General features: G+C 42.7%; 1 long non-coding RNA gene across 1 annotated transcript; it reads left to right on the top strand.

Moving 5' to 3' along the window:
• The first annotated feature begins 212 nt into the window (after positions 1–212).
• Positions 213–11465, top strand: LOC119492132. The gene is made up of 3 exons (XR_005207722.1): positions 213–322; positions 10764–10771; positions 11455–11465. It is a non-coding gene; the product is annotated as an uncharacterized LOC119492132 (long non-coding RNA).
• The last annotated feature ends 5062 nt before the right edge of the window (positions 11466–16527 follow it).

Below are 16527 nucleotides of genomic sequence, written 5' to 3'. Positions count from 1 at the left end.
ACATGAGATGAAGATGAAAAATGAGAAGAGCCTTCTGTGTTTTTCCTCTTGAATTTACTCGTTGGCTTGCTTTCCTCACTTCCGTTTCTCTTTTTGTGCACTGATTCGTTTAAGCTGAACAGCCAATCAGAGTGATTTCTCTCACCGACGAGCAGAGCCGTGGAGCAGAACCGATTCAACGTGCTGAATAGGCCGAAAAAACACGGGCAGACGGTGCGGGACACACCGCAAAACTAGGCCGACAGACGCTCACCGACGGCCCCAAATTGTCTGACGGCTGACCGTCGGCTCGGTGTGTCAGGGCCATAAAAGCATCTCTCCAGTGATCGGGCTTTCATTGAAGAAGGAGGGCGCTAGAGCCTACATGGCTCTGGTTTCAGAACAGATGTGCCCGGGTATCGGGGATCACCTGGGGAAGCCTCGGCCTCCTGGCAGGACTAGCTGCCCTCTTAAAACAGGTGCCGAATGGCTATAAAATCAGATTCGGCCAGTTCATCGTTACCACTTGAATTTGCGCATTAGTCAATCCTCTCCCTTTCATCCTCTAGGCTGTCAGCTCTTATTTATCTAATTGGTGTTACTGGTGAAGAGGCACTGACCTGCCGCCCTTCACCCCTTCCAACAGCCCCCCCCCCCCCCCCCCCCCCCCTCCTTCCTCCTCCACGAGGCCCCCGGCCATCTCAGCGGCCATCAGACCTCATGTCTCCAGCTCCATACATACAAGCCCACTACTTTTATGCACCTCTGCACATTGAACTCTTCTTAACCCCTGGTGGTGATGAGCCTCTGACAGATCAGACCTGGCTGACCGTCTCACTGCCGAAAGACTGAAGGGGGCCACGGACCTGGCCTTTAGGAAGTCCAGTTTGAAAGCTTGTCAGATGACAAGACCCTGCAGCAGTTTATACTGCTGTTGAGGCAGAGTTTTACTGTGAGAAGTTATCATGGCAGAAATAACATGCTCCTCTCAGCCTTTGTGAGGCAAACAGCAGAATTACGGCACACAGTACAGACTATAAGGTATTCTGCCTGGTATGTGCGTTTGATTTTCCAGCCCACTGCCAAATGACGCTGTTGCAAAAGTTGAGCTAGGATTAGCCCCATCAGTGAACTCTGTACATTACTGTCATCGTGTTCCCAACACCACCTTAGGTTGAAATATTTTCACCTGTCATCCAGCAACAGGTAGCATCTTCAAAGTTATTTCTGTGATCTCAAAGTCTATCCAAGTAACATATGGGTGCTGAGGTTACAGATGGCAACGTACAGTATCCTCATACAACGAAAAGGTGTTCCTCATTTTTTCTGGGTTTTCCTATGAACGTCCAGCAAAACGTGTCAAGCTCCTCTCGTTACATGCATATAGTCTTTTCAAAATAAACTTCCGGCTTCACAGGAAACAACTTTGTCAGGTTAAGGCAACAAAACTACTTGGTTGGGTTTAGGATAAGGTCGTGGTTTGGGTTAAAATTAGGGCTGTCAATCAATTAAAATAGTTAATCACGATTAATTGCAAATTAATCACACTTTTTTTTTTTTATCTGTTCAAAATGTACTTTAAAAAACATCAAAAACATAATCTTAAAAAAAAGTACCTTAAAGGCAGATTTGGGCTATGTGAGCTAATATGCTTGCTTTATGCAAATGCATGTATATATTTATTATTTGAAAAAATAATAACTTGTAACTTTTTACATGCATAAATCTACCGGGTCGGGATCCCACGCGCGCTCGCATATGCGCACTCGCGTGTGGGCGCTCGCGTGTGGCCGGAGTCTCTGCTCTTTTTCCTGCTTGCCTTCACTCACACAGCGCGCGCTTTCTCGCTGTCTTGCTCCACCTCTACACGTGCATGCGCGCACACTACACACTGCAGAAGAGTTAGTTTAGCTCTGAGAATATCTAGTGAATGTACGGTGGATGTTTGTGCAGAAATAACTGCTGCAGCTCCTCCAGACCAACAGAGGTTTCCAGTGTCTTGTGAAGTGACGGGGCTCCGCAGAGAGAAACGTTATCGTCTCTGACCGGGTGCCGGTGTCTCCCTGCGGGCGCAGTCGGAGACAATAACGTTACTCTTCCTGCTTCAGCCCCGGAGGCTGAGGCAAGAGAAGCCAACACTAGGATCAGCATTGATTCATGGAGAGACCTTCGTCTGGTCAGCTAACATTACTGCCAAGCAGTTGAAATATAGAGTGATATTGTGGTTTTAGCTGATGTGTGACGCCTCACTGTGTTGAGCGATGCTTGTTCATGTCTATGTAGAGCGAGCACAAGCGCGAGCAACAGGACGCTGACTTTCGTTGACTTCATGGCCACAGGTGTTGCTGTTAACAAGCATTTCTGAAAGTTACAAACAGTCCCTTTAAGTTTTCTAGTTTCATATGATACAAGTATCTTCACTTTAGCCTAAAAATCGTAAGTTGCGTTAATGTGTTAAAGAAATTAGTGTAGTTAAAAAAAAATTGTGTGAACCCACTTTGACAGTTAAAATAACTACGCAAGTGCCGTTACTTAAGTTCAGAAGTTACATGATGAATTTAGTCAATGTTTGGGTTAAAATAACTACAGAAGTCATGTGACTTAAGTAAGGAAGTCACGTGATAAATAAATCAACGTTAACTTCTGGTTTCACACGGGACACAAACGCCGGTCTGCTGGGCGAAAGTCCGATGTTTTTTCATCCACCCGTTTGTTGCTCTTTATGGTTCACTATTACGTGGATTACATACAAATTGAATTCATAGGACATACACAAATTATGATCCATTACTTTTTTTCGTAGGTATAGCTATGAGAACAGCCTGCAGTTGGAGCTAAGCCTCAACTTTTAGCTTTTTTTGTCAGAACACGGTCAAGAGGCTACGTCGTTGACATTGCAAATCAGTTCCAAACACAGCCCTACTCTGTTGGTCACCCATGTACAAGCCGCGATGTATCGACTCAAAATATAGTGAGATCGACAAAGTTACAAAGACCAGAGTGCAGACAGAAAGTGTGGAAGGCTGACAGGAAGAGAGGCCTGATTTTACTGCGCCGGCGCTAAAGGGGGAGTTTCGAAATCGAGAAAGCAGAGAGGACAAGAGAAGGGGGGAGGACTCGAGTCGACTGCCTGAGAAACGAAAACTGGCTCACTGAAAGAGTCTCAGTCAGGAAGGCACAGTGGCTGGTGGGGTAATTTATAGCACAGAAAGGCTTGTAGGGTGAAAAACATTATTTTAGCGGCCCCCACATCCTAATAGAAGCCAGATGTGGAGGGATTAACAAAGACCATTCCCCCCTTCTCTTTCTCCCTCACTCTGCCTCTCCCTCTCTCACCCTCCCCTTTCCCCCCCCCCCCCCCCCCCACCCCCCCCCCCCCCCCCCTCCTCTAGCTGGAGTCCCTACTGTCTCATTTTCTTCCACTCTCTCTTTCATACTCAATCTCAAGCTTTCCTCCGCCACTCCTGCATATTTTTCCTTGAGAGTGCGAGATGCACTGGGAATACGAGAGCAGTCAACACTCTGGTTTTTGAGGTGAGACTTAGGAAAGCGTCACTGAGCCTTTCCAAACAGATCCCCTGTTTATACCCGCCGCCGCTTGTGTGCAAATGGGAGCTTTGTGGCCGCTGATGTCACGTCACTCCGGGGGTTGCCAGGCCACACGTCAGGCAGCAACAAAACAGCCTGGCATCACTTTACCCAATGCTATCAGGATGTAATTTGTTTCCCTTTGCAGTGAGCTCTCCAGGCCACTGGAAAGGTATGATTAACCAGTGGAGAGACACCGCTGTAATGTAGCGCCAGAATCTTCAAAAGCTCCTGAGCTTGTGGCAGCATCACAAAAGCCAAAGTGCCATTACCTGGCCGGGCTTTGAAGGTCAACCAAGCCGCCGCGTAGCAGACGTGCTGAAGCCCGTATCAAATGGGCAAACGGACTGCAGCGCCAAAAGACAGTTAGATGAGAAAGTAGGACAGATGTTTCAAGTCTGTTTGAGTGCATTAATCACTAAAATGTGTTGAGCGAGGGAGCTGCCAATAAAAAGGGTCCTGCTTTCCTTACAGCAGAAAGGTATCGGTTCCAAAGTCAACACATTATGTAAATTGAATAAGATCATTTTCGCCTCCTCCCTCAACACTTACATCATCACCTGGGAGTAAAAGCTCCATGTTGCAACCCGCGCTGCAGCCTCAGAAGACCTCTGGTGCCGGGATGAAGGGGCGCCGAGTCAGGGCAGGTGTTTTCTGGGAAAGTTTGCTTTGTGGCAGCTTTTAATGTGTGAACAATTCACTGTATGTTTTCAGTACTTTGTGTGTGTCTGCTTGTTGGTTGTACAGTATAGTACATGGTTGCTTAACAGTCTGTGTGTGTATAGGTATGTGCGTACTGTGTGTTTATGTGTCCACACTCTTTTTATGCATTTGTAAGTGCACGTTTGTGTTTGTAAAACTGTATATTTATGTATGTAGTTTTGTTTGGCTTTAGCTGTACTTCTGTCTGTACGTGTGTGTGTGCGTGCATGCATGCGTGTGTGTGTGTGTGTGTGTGTGTGTGTGTGTGTGTGTGTGTGTGTGTGTGTGCGTGCGTGCGTGCGTGCGTGCGTGCGTGTGTGCGTGTGTGTGTGTGTGAAAGCAGCAGGGGAAGGAGCTCAGAGAATGACAGCGTGTCTGTGGCGGGCAGAAACTCGAACCCTCTGATCTCGTCTCGGAGTCTCCTGCCTCCCAGCTGTCACTGTGCCTCTGGCATCCTACTCGGCCTCTAGCCCCCCCGCCCGCTCCCTTTGAAGACGGCTACCCAGGAAATTGAAAGCTGTTTTCAAAGAAAGACAACGGAGGAGAGAAGAGCACAGACACCGTAAAAAAAAGGAGCGTGTGTGTGTATGAAAAGAGGGTGATGGAGAGGTTTTAGGTTAAAAAGGGTAAGAGATGTTCTTCAGTGAATCTCTCTTTACTGTCTGCATTGTAGTTACACTGATGAATCATTTTGTTAATCAGAGCGATGCTGACCAGACAGTGTCATCTGTGATGACATGGTCCCCCCTTACCACAAAGAGCATTTGCTGTGACATTATATTTCTTGGAAAATTTTACTTTGTTGCAGTAAAGTTGATGAATTTCATGACTTAGGTTAGTAAAGTTTACCTTAACTTTATGCAGGTAGGTTGAATACTTGAAGGGTTTTGGTTTACGTACACCACTACAAAAAAACATCTGTGAGTCAGGTAAACTCATCAAACTACAGATAGGTGTGAGTGTGAGGAAGAGAATAGAGATGGATATGCTACTGTAGAGTAAGCATCAGCTATATGTATATATACTATACACTCAGTCTGGCGATACACAGGCAAGTTAAGAAAGTACAAAACTAATAAATGTACAGTACTACAGAAAAAGTGATATTGGAAATGTAGAAATAAAGGTTACCAAATGCAAGTTGAAAACACTAAATAAAGTGAGAAAAAAATATCTAAAGTTATGATCCAAAAGCAATAACTGAAAGCATAAAAAAGAGGTAGTTAAAGGTGCTGAATTCGAGATGGCGTAATTTATCCACAAACTTTTCCTCAACCTAACTAAGTAGTTTAGTTGTCTAAACCTAACCAAGTCAAAAGTTTATTTTGAAAAGACTGGAGACAATAGTTGTTTGCTGTTATATTAGTGCTCTGGATATTGTATAGAGAACCGTTAAAATTATAAATCCTTGCGAGAACAATAAAAAACAAACATACAATAGAACAGAGAAAAATAGGAATAAGAAAATCCAAAATACATAAGCGTTGGAAAAGTAGAAAGCGAAACTGGTTAAACCGATTCATAGTTACAGCCAGTTGGTATAGAAGGGGTTGTGGTGTCTGACCACATGTTCTCAGTGTGTCTACAACAGATGAATCCAGGCCCTCTGACCTTCAGGACTCCCAGGGAGGGACTCGCTCTTACAGTAGAGTTCCCTTCAAACTTTCCCTCCTTGTGTCTCCGGGACAATACAGGAGTGTGCCAGAGCGCCGGGGTTCCAGTAGTTCTGCTGAGGTTTACACTGGAATAACATTTTGATGATCCATGTCTCAGAGGACAGGAGCCAGGCACAGGGCAGATGGTTGTGTGGTTTGGCCCAACAGCGGACAGCTCAGGAGACAGGCAAACAAACAGTGATGGACAGGTGGGCATCACACGGGTGCGGAGCAGCCAGGATGGCAGTCAGATGGAAAGCAGCGGCGGAGGATTCTGATTGGCATCTTGGCACGAAGGGTTCGACCGACGAGCGAGTCTCCCGGCCAACAATAATGTCTGCCTCATTAGATCTGGACCACGAGACTGACCAGTTGTTTCAGAGGGGAAAGAGCTCGTGAGGCACTCCTGGTCAGGACTGTTAACACAAACAGATGGGTTAACACACTGTTAAATAACAAGGTAGAGAGTTTGGTTACCATTTATGGTTATGAGGAAATCAGTGTGGTATTCTCTCCACCTCTGTAATAATAGCGGGGCAGTCAAGCATAACAATTGTGTATTTCGCAATAAAGCAACACATTTGGCACAGGTTTATATGTTATGAAAAGATATAGATATCAGGGCCCTGCAAATTTGGCCCCGTGGCAGCCATTTTTCAAAATGGCCACCAAATAGGCGCTAAATATTCCAAAATGTTGACGGTTTCCAAGATGTGTTCAAGCTGATTAGATCAGATGTCAGAAGATCACAAACATGCTTTTTTTACTTCTATATTTTTTAAAGGGACTGTTTGTAACTTCTTACACGTATAAATCATTACAGGTTGGTGTCCCATGCGCGCTCGCGTGGGGTTACGCTGTTCAGACAAGACTCCAACACAAACTACACGGAAGCACCAAAACCTCTTGGTTGTATCTAGTGAAGCCCGTCTGTTAACAGTGTTGGCCACGGTTGGAGGACGTGGTGGAGACCGTAGCTTTGGTCTCCAGGGCCGGAGTCTACCAAGACCAAGTCTACCAAGTCTGCTGTACTCTGCTCCTCTGCCTGCCTTCACTCACACACCGCGCTCGTTCTCGCTATTTCGCTCCACTCTCACTTGCATGCACGCACACTCCACACTGCAGAAGAGTTAGTTTAGCTCTGAGAATATCTAGTGAATGTACAGTGGACGTTTGTGCAGAAATAACTGCTGCAGCTCCTCCAGACCAACAGAGGTTTCCCGTGTCTACAAGCGTGAACCCGACGCTGACTTTTGTTGACTTAACGGCCACAGGTGTCGCTGTTAAAAAGCAATTTCTGATTCTTACAAACAGTCCCTTTAAGGGTACTTTTTAAAAGCTTCTAACCTGAGAAAAACGCAATTTGGAAAATGGCTGCCACGACCCCCAGGAGCCAAATTCTCAGCACCCCAATATCTATGTCTTTTCATAACATATAAACCTATATCTGTGCCAAATTTTTTGCAAAATGCACAATTGTTACAAATATTTGTGTCTTTGCTATTGAATGTCACATTTATTGCCTTCTTCTTTTGTTCCGATACACATTTTTAATACAAATAAAATTGGTAATTTCACACTCAGAGGAAACCTTTAAACATTTTAACTCTCGCTGGTGAGAGTTAAAATGGTTCTTTAAACCTCTCTTATTTTCATGGTGAATTTTTCTTGCTATTCTGATCAATAACCAAATCTATATAAAGCAAGTAATCGCTGTCTGTCTGTGTGTCCTTCTCATAACGCGAGAACTATTCATCCTATCTACTTCATCCTTAGCGGGTGTATTGCTTGAGACCCAAGGGTGTGCCATGTCGAATTTGGTGCAATTTGGACATGCGACACATTCAATATTAATAAACTTTGAATAAACAAGTAACCATGCAGGGCTCTGTGCAATAGCAGGGGCGGGGCTTCAGGGCTCTAGACTTAGTAGAGCATGTCATCTGTAGCCGGCATTACAGGCCGCGGCTCATTGACTACAGTTCACTTTTGATGCTGGATGCTGGATATAGTGTTACAACTGAACTCGTCGTCACTTCCCTGGAGTCAACGAGCGATGTACGGTTCTTGACAGCGCTGCAAGCGGCACTTCTGGGGGCCAAGCAATCGGCCACGTCCCAAACGGCTCTGCACAAACGTAGACAATGTGGCATCATGATAAGTCTCACTTACCAAGAGAAAGAGAAAAAAGTACCTTAGATATCAAGAGTAAAAGTTGCATTTTGTACAGAATCACAAAGATTTTTAATTTGACTCATTTTATGAGCAAAGACTAACCACTTTGCTGAAAAGTTTAACCATCATAAAGGAAGACATCTATCGTAGAAGAGGCGGATGGAGAAATGTTTCCGCTGACATAAGCCACAATGAACCGTGATGCGATGCAGCCAGAAAACATGCTGCGTTTAGGGGTGTGACTATCTTGCTCTTGCTATGCTGTCGTTCAGTGTTGTAGTCAAACCACCTAAACCGAAACCAAGTCATGACCAAGACGAGAGTGTATTGAAACCGAGTCAAGACCAAGACTTTGAGGGGTTGAAACCAAGACAAAACCAAGACCAAAGCAGCGTGAGACCGAGTCAAGAACAAGACCAGACCAGTGAGAGTCCCCACACTGCATGACCAGAGGCACTCCTCAAACTGATCTAAAAGATCCACATTACCATAAAAACCAAGAGAAAACAAGTGAAGATACCTCTTCATTCAGCTTTTTTTACTGCCATATATACTGTATATGTGTGTATGCATAAGTGTACCATAAGAAATGTCCTGATAAAGTATTCAAATTCGTGACAAGACCTTCAAAAAGGGGTCTTGAGAGCAGTAGTACTACACTTGAGTACTACAACACAACCACTATCGCCATCAGTTTCTTCACACATACATACAACCCACAGCTGAAATTTAGACCTCATTCTCTGGAAGATATCAAAAGGTATTTAGTGGTAAAAGGAAATTGGAGAAAAGAGAACAAAAGTGGACAAACTAAAACGGGAAATACACCATTAGATCAGAGACGTGCATTGCACTGGACATGAAAGATGACAGTGTAAAAGTATCAGAGGGTGGATTTTATAGCAAGGTTGTTTTAAAGTCAACACCCCAAAATATGTTTGATATTTCTCTTTCTCTTTATTCCATAATGGGTTTTTCTCTCTATGACTATGATTTATTATGACTTTATTGGTAGACAGTCCAGTCATGAGTAGATCCCTGCGCTACAGCGCTGCCCTTCTACAGTTACACTTTAGCACCAGCTGGGCCAAAATATTTGCAGGAGTAAACCATTACATGCCTAAATATGAGTAAGGGAAAGCATGAAACCATGTAATTATGGAGTAATACAGCCTGAGGGGCTGCAGGGTTAATTCACCCAACTTTAAATGTTAACAGTCACACGAGTACAGATCTCTTCTCCACTCACACAACAGACTTCCACGGCGCCTGTTAATGGGATAAGCCTTTTTTCTTAGTCAGACATATGATCATTTCTAGTAACAGTAGCAGCATGAGTCAGACCCTGAGATGAAAATGAAACCCCTGCTGTGTGATTTTCCAGCATTTAATGGAAGATATTAGATGATATCCTTGCAGCTTGTGATTTTGCTAACAGATTAAACTCAGTCTGTAACTCTGTAACTTTGCCTCCCACAGGAGGTCATGAGTTCACAGCGTGCAGCCTCTTATCACCTTCTGACGTCTTTTCTTCTTCGAGCTGCCTCTGTATCCATGGCAACGTGATCTACAACGGTGAACTGGAGACACACACCTATGCACACACAAGGTTGAGAAAAGAGGATATAACCGGCTTCAGAAATGTTCACTCACACCACAAAGGAACATGTAGGAACACATTCAGGCCGGTGCATTGAGATGAAGTCAAGACCACAGAGGCAAACACAAACATGGATCAAACAGATCCTCAGATATTTAAGAAATGCATGGTAAGCATTGAACTGGAGTACTGCATCGTGTTCAAAGAAAGGCATCGAATCTAAATAATATATTTTAGTTTAAAGGAATTGTTCAACATTTGTTGAAATACACTCATTTGCCTTCTTACTGAGAGTTAGATGATCAATATGGTCTCACTAGGGATGGGCGATACCAAACTCTTTAAATTTGATACGATATCAGTACTTTTTGTTACAGTTTTACAGATACAGATCATTTCTTAAATACACTCAAAGGCAAGTCACATGTCACATACTGGCCATAATAACACATTTATTACAAAAGCAAATAAGTACAATTAAATAAAGATGTTTGTGCTACTAAGTGTAAAAAATAGTCCAGTATTTTACAGAAATACTATGATTAAATAATGAGCGTCCTATATCTTTCAGGATGTTTGAAGAGGATCTTGCGTTGCTGCGTGTGGCACTTTGTCACAAATTGTGCATCTTGCTGTATTTTTATCTACAGCTGACAAGTAGCAGCACACCACATTACCTTTCCTTCATTTCCTTTCCTTTCTGCCATTTTTCTCTCATATTTGATGTGTTATGTCACGTGACGCTACGTCACTGAGTCACATGATGTTACGTTTGTAGCTTAAAGGGATAGTTTGGGTGTTTTGAAGTGGGATTGAAAGATGTACGTATCCATAGTAGGTGTATTAGATGATGGTCGCCGTGCCCCCAGCATGGAGAAACAGATAGGAACACCGGCACCGGAGCAAAGCAACACAGTGCTGCGGTCAAGGATTGCAGAAAACCGTATTTTAGCCCCAAAAAAAGATATTAATTTAAGTGTATGCTATATTTAGAATAATTTGACTGAAAGTTTGGAGAGAGCATAGATAAGGAAAGGATAAGGTAAGGGCTGTCTGACGGCAAGAGAAAGCGGTGAAAATATTCTAAATATAGCGTACACTTAAACGGATATTGATTTTTTTAGGTGCGCTGAAATACATTTTTCTGCAGTCCCCGTCCACAGCACTGAATTACTTTGCTACGGTGCCGGTACTTCCTGTCTGTTTTTCCAAGCTGGGGTCACGGCAACCGTCATCTACTGTAAGTAATACACCTACTATGGATAAGTACCTCATACAACCACTTCAAAACACCCAAACTATCCCTTTAAGTTATGTAAAAGACAAACTTCCTTCCATCTGTTATCTGTATCCGCTTATCCCATTCGGGGTCGCTGAGGGGCTGTAGCCGATCCCAGCTGACATTGGGTGAAGGCGGGGTTCACCCTGGACAGGTCTCCAGACTATCACAGGGCTGACACATAGAGACAGTCAACCAGTCATGCTCACATTCACACCTACGGGACATTTAGAGTCAACAATGAACCTGCATGTCTTTGGACTGTGGGAGGAAACCGGAGAACCATTTTAGGCAAAAAAAAAAAAAAGAAAAAATCTGTCTGGAGCTGCAAAACATTTGAGCATAGTGATGAAGGTAACACAGTTTATAGTTTTAAGTATATAGTATATAAGTCATAACTTTACGAGAAAAAAAGTCTTAATATTACGAAAATAAAGTCATAACTTTACGAGAAAAAAAAGTCGTAATATAACGAGAATAAAGTCATAACTTAACGAGAAAAAAAGTCGCAATATTACGAGAAATAAAGTCATAACTTTACGAGAAAAAAGTCGGAATATACGAGAATAAAGTCATAACTTAACGAGAAAAAAGTCGTAATATAACGAGAGAATAAAGTCATAATTAACGAGAAAAAAAGTTACAATATTACGAGAATAAAGTCATAACTCAACACATGCAAAAAATGCAAACTCCACACAGAAGGGCCCCAAGCCGGATTCAAACCTGCAACCCTCTTGCTGAAAGGCGACAGTGCCACCACTGCACCACCGTGCCACCCAGACACAAACATCTTTACCTAAACCATGATCTTTTATTAAACCCTACCCAAGTAGTTTTGTTGCCTACACTTAACCGCGACCATTTCACAACATTAAACATGTTACAATGTTAACCACGTGCAAACCTTCTGCATCAAAATACTACGCAAAAGGCTGCCTGTGCCGGAGACCAAGCGGCAAAATATGACGAGTAGGGATGAGATCACGTTGATGTACGGCTATACAACCAAAAGCCAGATAGCTTAGCATAGCATAAAGACTGGAAACAGCTAGCCTGGGCTCTGTCGATAGGCTACAAATGTCTACTAGCCCCTCTAAAGCTTACTAATTAATAAGATATAATTGTGTGTTAAATCTGTACAAAAACCAAAGGGTAAAAACTGTGTGGTTTTACGGGGGGTTGTGTGTTATTTCCTAGCTGTGTGAGAAAAGGAAATCTCCTCTAATCCTCAGCAGGAAAGCAAATATTTCCCAAAATGTCAAACTATGCCTTTAATTTGATATAATGTTGCAGGTTACACGGCTACAGATGTGATCATTTTGACTCTAGCACTTTCTTTGGGTTTCCAGTGCTGGGGCAGGCAGTCACCTGAATATCTACTCTATCTAATCTTAATATTTGCACATATCGTCATTGAAGTGAAGCTAAGTTTTAGCCTCATGGCAATACAATCTTTGACATTACAAAATGTGTTTTAATAAGGTTTAGGAGGCAACACAGTGAAATTTGGCAAATGAAATGAATGATTAATAGAAGTTGACATTTTTACAAGGCCAGTATTTTGTCATGAATTATAATTATCTCATTATGTGAAATGAATCTTCTATTATAATACAGAGAAACACAAAGTAAATCAGACAAGAAACAACAACGCTGAACAAGTTATCTATCTATCCATCTATCCATCTATCTATCTGTTTTTGTCTGTGGTCGTCTACATCTCCTCCTCCAATCAACAGCAATAAGTTTTGTGACCTGCATCCCCAGGTGTGGAGGTGAGGGGTCAGAGCTTTATGGTGGAGCGGGTGGGGGTCGGGACCTGCGCTCTGTGGAATTTGGGTGTCACCATGGCAATCACAATGGAGCGGTGAGAATGACAGGTAGTCCCTGGGGGCTGTAAATAACAGATATGCTCTCATACTTATGGGAAGGGGGCAGGGATGAGGAGGAGGGGGGGGGCTAAAAGCCTGGTGTAGCTCAAAACAGGAAATGAGTATAAGAGGGAAGGATGGGGAAAACAAAAACAGACAAATGGGAAAAGATAATTGCATCTGAGGAGCAAAGGAATGCCACCAGCTGAAGGGCAGAATCTCATATCCCGCTCATAAAACCTTGCGAAAAGTATAAATTCAGCAGTTTGTGTCTTAGTTTTAAATCCCTTTGATCTACCGGTCGAGAAATAAATCACAAAACAGAGAATTGGAGAAAAACGATAAATTGGCATAAGTGACTTTAAAGGAAAAGTCTGATTTTTTTGCACAGTTAAAAGTAAAACATGGAAGTAAAGTGGACAAAAATGTCACGAAAAGCAGTAAGTAAAATCACAGAGACAAAGAATGATAAACATCTTTACATAACAGAGATCAAGTGAAAAAAATAATCAGAATAATAATAATAGAATTTAAAATAATTGGAAGAATAAATACAGGAGAAAATGTTGAACTGGATCACCTGGTTTTATAACATTGACATATTTAAGTTTGGAAAGAGCGGCTGCAGACACATAAGAAACATCTTAGTTCTAGGGAATGGAGCAGGTGATTGTAAAAAATCATCCAGATCACCGGAGGCACCGCAAAGAGACGTGAGCTTGAGACGAGACCAGCTTCATCCCAAACACTTTGCTTGTCTGGCTTGTCAGAATGTGGAATGAGGAGCAGAGAGGAGGCAAGTTGTTTAAAACGTGTTTGAGAAGCACAAGCAGAGACAGGAGGCCGCAACGCTTTTCGCTTTGGACGCCGAGCGAGCGGGAGACGGTGGCATGTAATGCAACTCTGCAGGCTCCAGAAAAACTCCTCCAAGCCAACACACTTGCAAGACGGTGCCAAGGAGAGGCAGGGGGTACAGGAGGAGGGAGGGTGGTCAACATCAAAACACATAACCATACACTGTCTGACGTTACTTTTGAGGCCTGACTTTATCTGAAATAACTTCCCCTGAACCAGGTAATGATGTAAAACCTCTCTTTAGGATGTGGAAAACTTAAAGAGATTACTACTAACTAGAAACATATTTCGAAAAACGTAAATTCAGTTCCCCACAGGCGCCATTATATCCACTGTATTTGGAAAGTGATTGCTTTATTTTCAGCTGCATGATCAGTAAAAGTTTCCACGTTTTTCCCCTCTTTTTTTCTGCATGCACAATGACTCCATACAACCGGCTGTATGGAGCACTTATTGATCTGTCCGAACGATCCAAAACAGAGCTGGGAACTGGACACCGCAGCTCTCTCTGCACTCTGTCAGTTGATCCGAGAGAAAATAAGGAACTCAGGTGTATACAAAATAAAGAGATGGGGAGGTATGGCCCATCTCTCAAGCGCTGGGAGGGTGGGGTGAGTCCTTCACCCCCCACCCCCCGGGGTAGGTCACAGTCCCTGGCCTCTGACCTCTCTCTCAAAGAAGGGAATTTAGGGGAGGGAGAGAGAAACATGTTGGAGCAGAGAGAGTAGCAGAGGACCAGAGGGAACAAAGAGTCGACACAAGCAGCGCGCCACGTAACACATCTACGTTTAACGTAGGACCGTCAGAAGTTAGAACAGTCCTCAGTAAAGGAGGGAAGAACAATAAAGTCTGAATTTAAAACCAGTGAAAGTCTGATTTTAGCCCCATATTATCAATGTAATCATAAAGGAGTGTTTTTTAGCCCAGTTTTCTGAAGCCTCATTCCTGTCTTTCTGTGCAATCAACCAGTCTGCCCGTCATCACGTGCATACCTGAGTGATGCCGATCAGAGTCTGTACCGTTCAGCCTTGGAGCCACTTCAGAGGTTTGTTCATCTCTGTTGTTCTTCACTTTTTCTTCTTTAATCTGCATTAAAGGGCCCGGGTGACCCCTGACCCACATCTGTCTCAGAAGGCATGTGCCTTCCAGATGTGGACGTACCTGACTCCCCAGACTGCAAAAAAACCCAAGTAGTTCAGTGAGGCATCGGTAGATGGCAGCACACAAAGTTAACATGCAGAAAGCAAACCAGTGAGCAAAGTCACTTTTTTAAAAAATGAATGTGAAATGTTGTTGTGAAATGTTTGCGCTGGATTACATGTTCAACTGTTTAACGGAGCTGAATCTCTGCTCTTGCACATGTGACAGATTATCAGTGTACGGCCAAAGCCAATCATAAAACTTTTCTTTTAATGGTAATGACAACGGCCGAATGTAACGAGTAAGCATAAAAGAAGATTCAAAACTCAAAAAATGATAAGATAATCATAATTCAAGCCAAAATAATGACCTCATTCCTTTCAAAGAAAGTCAGCGACAATATGTGACTTGTTACTTCTCTTCCTGCTCCAGATGTTCAGTGTCTATAAAAACCTCATGTGTGTGTTTAAGTGTGCGTGTCCTCTCTGGACCCAGCCAGCAGCTGTTCAGGAAAATATTACATTCATATTGTTTTTCTTTTAATGTGCTAAAATAAATCTCTTCCATCATGAGAAACGAGGGACAGTATTTAATGATTCAGTGGACAGTGAGGAAAGTGGTGATGATAGGCTGGATGGTGGGGGGGGGGGGGCCTGAAGCCTTGATACTTCAGACCAGAGTCAGACTTAGATCACAGAAATAAAGCGTTGAGGCCTGGCTGCTCTGAAAGTTTGTTGAGTGCAAGGCGGATTTTAGAGGCTGCGCAATCGCAAGTGTGCACGAATAGATGCAAATTTGCTCAGGCGAATTGAGGCGAACCATAGACTGTATATAAGAAGGGGACAGTCAGTGTTCTGTTTTCACTCATTGGTTTGTGGACTACCATTTTGAAGCTTCAAGTTTGGCATTTTGGGTTTTTTGCAACCAGAAGTGATACGAGAGGTGGAGCTAAGTACAACTTAACACTGAATAAGATATTTTTGACGAACAAAAAGGTTTATAACCAACGTAAATTGTTCTGGCTTTACAGGTGCAATAAAACGTAACCTCTAGGCCAGGGGTCAGCAACCTTTACTATCAAAAGAGCCATTTTAGGCAAAGAAACCACAAAACATTTGAGCATTGTGATGAAGGTAACACAGTTTATAGTCTAAGTATATAGTATATAAATCTAATGCAGTGAGGGCCAAAGAGACAATGTACTACAGAGTATTAGGGCCACATTGAAGGAAAAAACATTGAGATTTCCAGAATAAAGTCAGAATATTACGAGAAAAAAAGTCATAAAATTGCGAGAATAAAGTCACCACTTTATAATATTATGACTTTATTCTCATAATACTACAACTTTTTTTTCTCGTAAACCTATGACTTTATTCTCGTAATATTATGACTTTATTCTCATAATATTACAACTTTTTTTTTCTCGTAAACCTATGACTTTATTCTCGTAATATTATGACTTTATTCTCGAAATCTCAGATTTATTTCCTTTTTTTTTTCCTCAATGTGGCCCTAATACTCCGACGTACCGTCGTACAATAGACCATCAACAACAATGATAAATAAAAATGAAAATGTAAACCAAAAACAGTTATTCATTTCCATTTTTAAAATTCCACAGGGAGCCACTGGAGAGGAGCTAAAGAGACCTCTGTTCTAGGCAAATAAAAACAGAAA

The sequence above is a fragment of the Sebastes umbrosus genome, chromosome 7 (assembly GCF_015220745.1).
Source record: "Sebastes umbrosus isolate fSebUmb1 chromosome 7, fSebUmb1.pri, whole genome shotgun sequence".
NCBI lineage: Eukaryota > Metazoa > Chordata > Actinopteri > Perciformes > Sebastidae > Sebastes > Sebastes umbrosus.
Note: the sequence above shows the minus strand (reverse complement) of the source record. Positions and strands in the feature narration are given on the sequence as shown.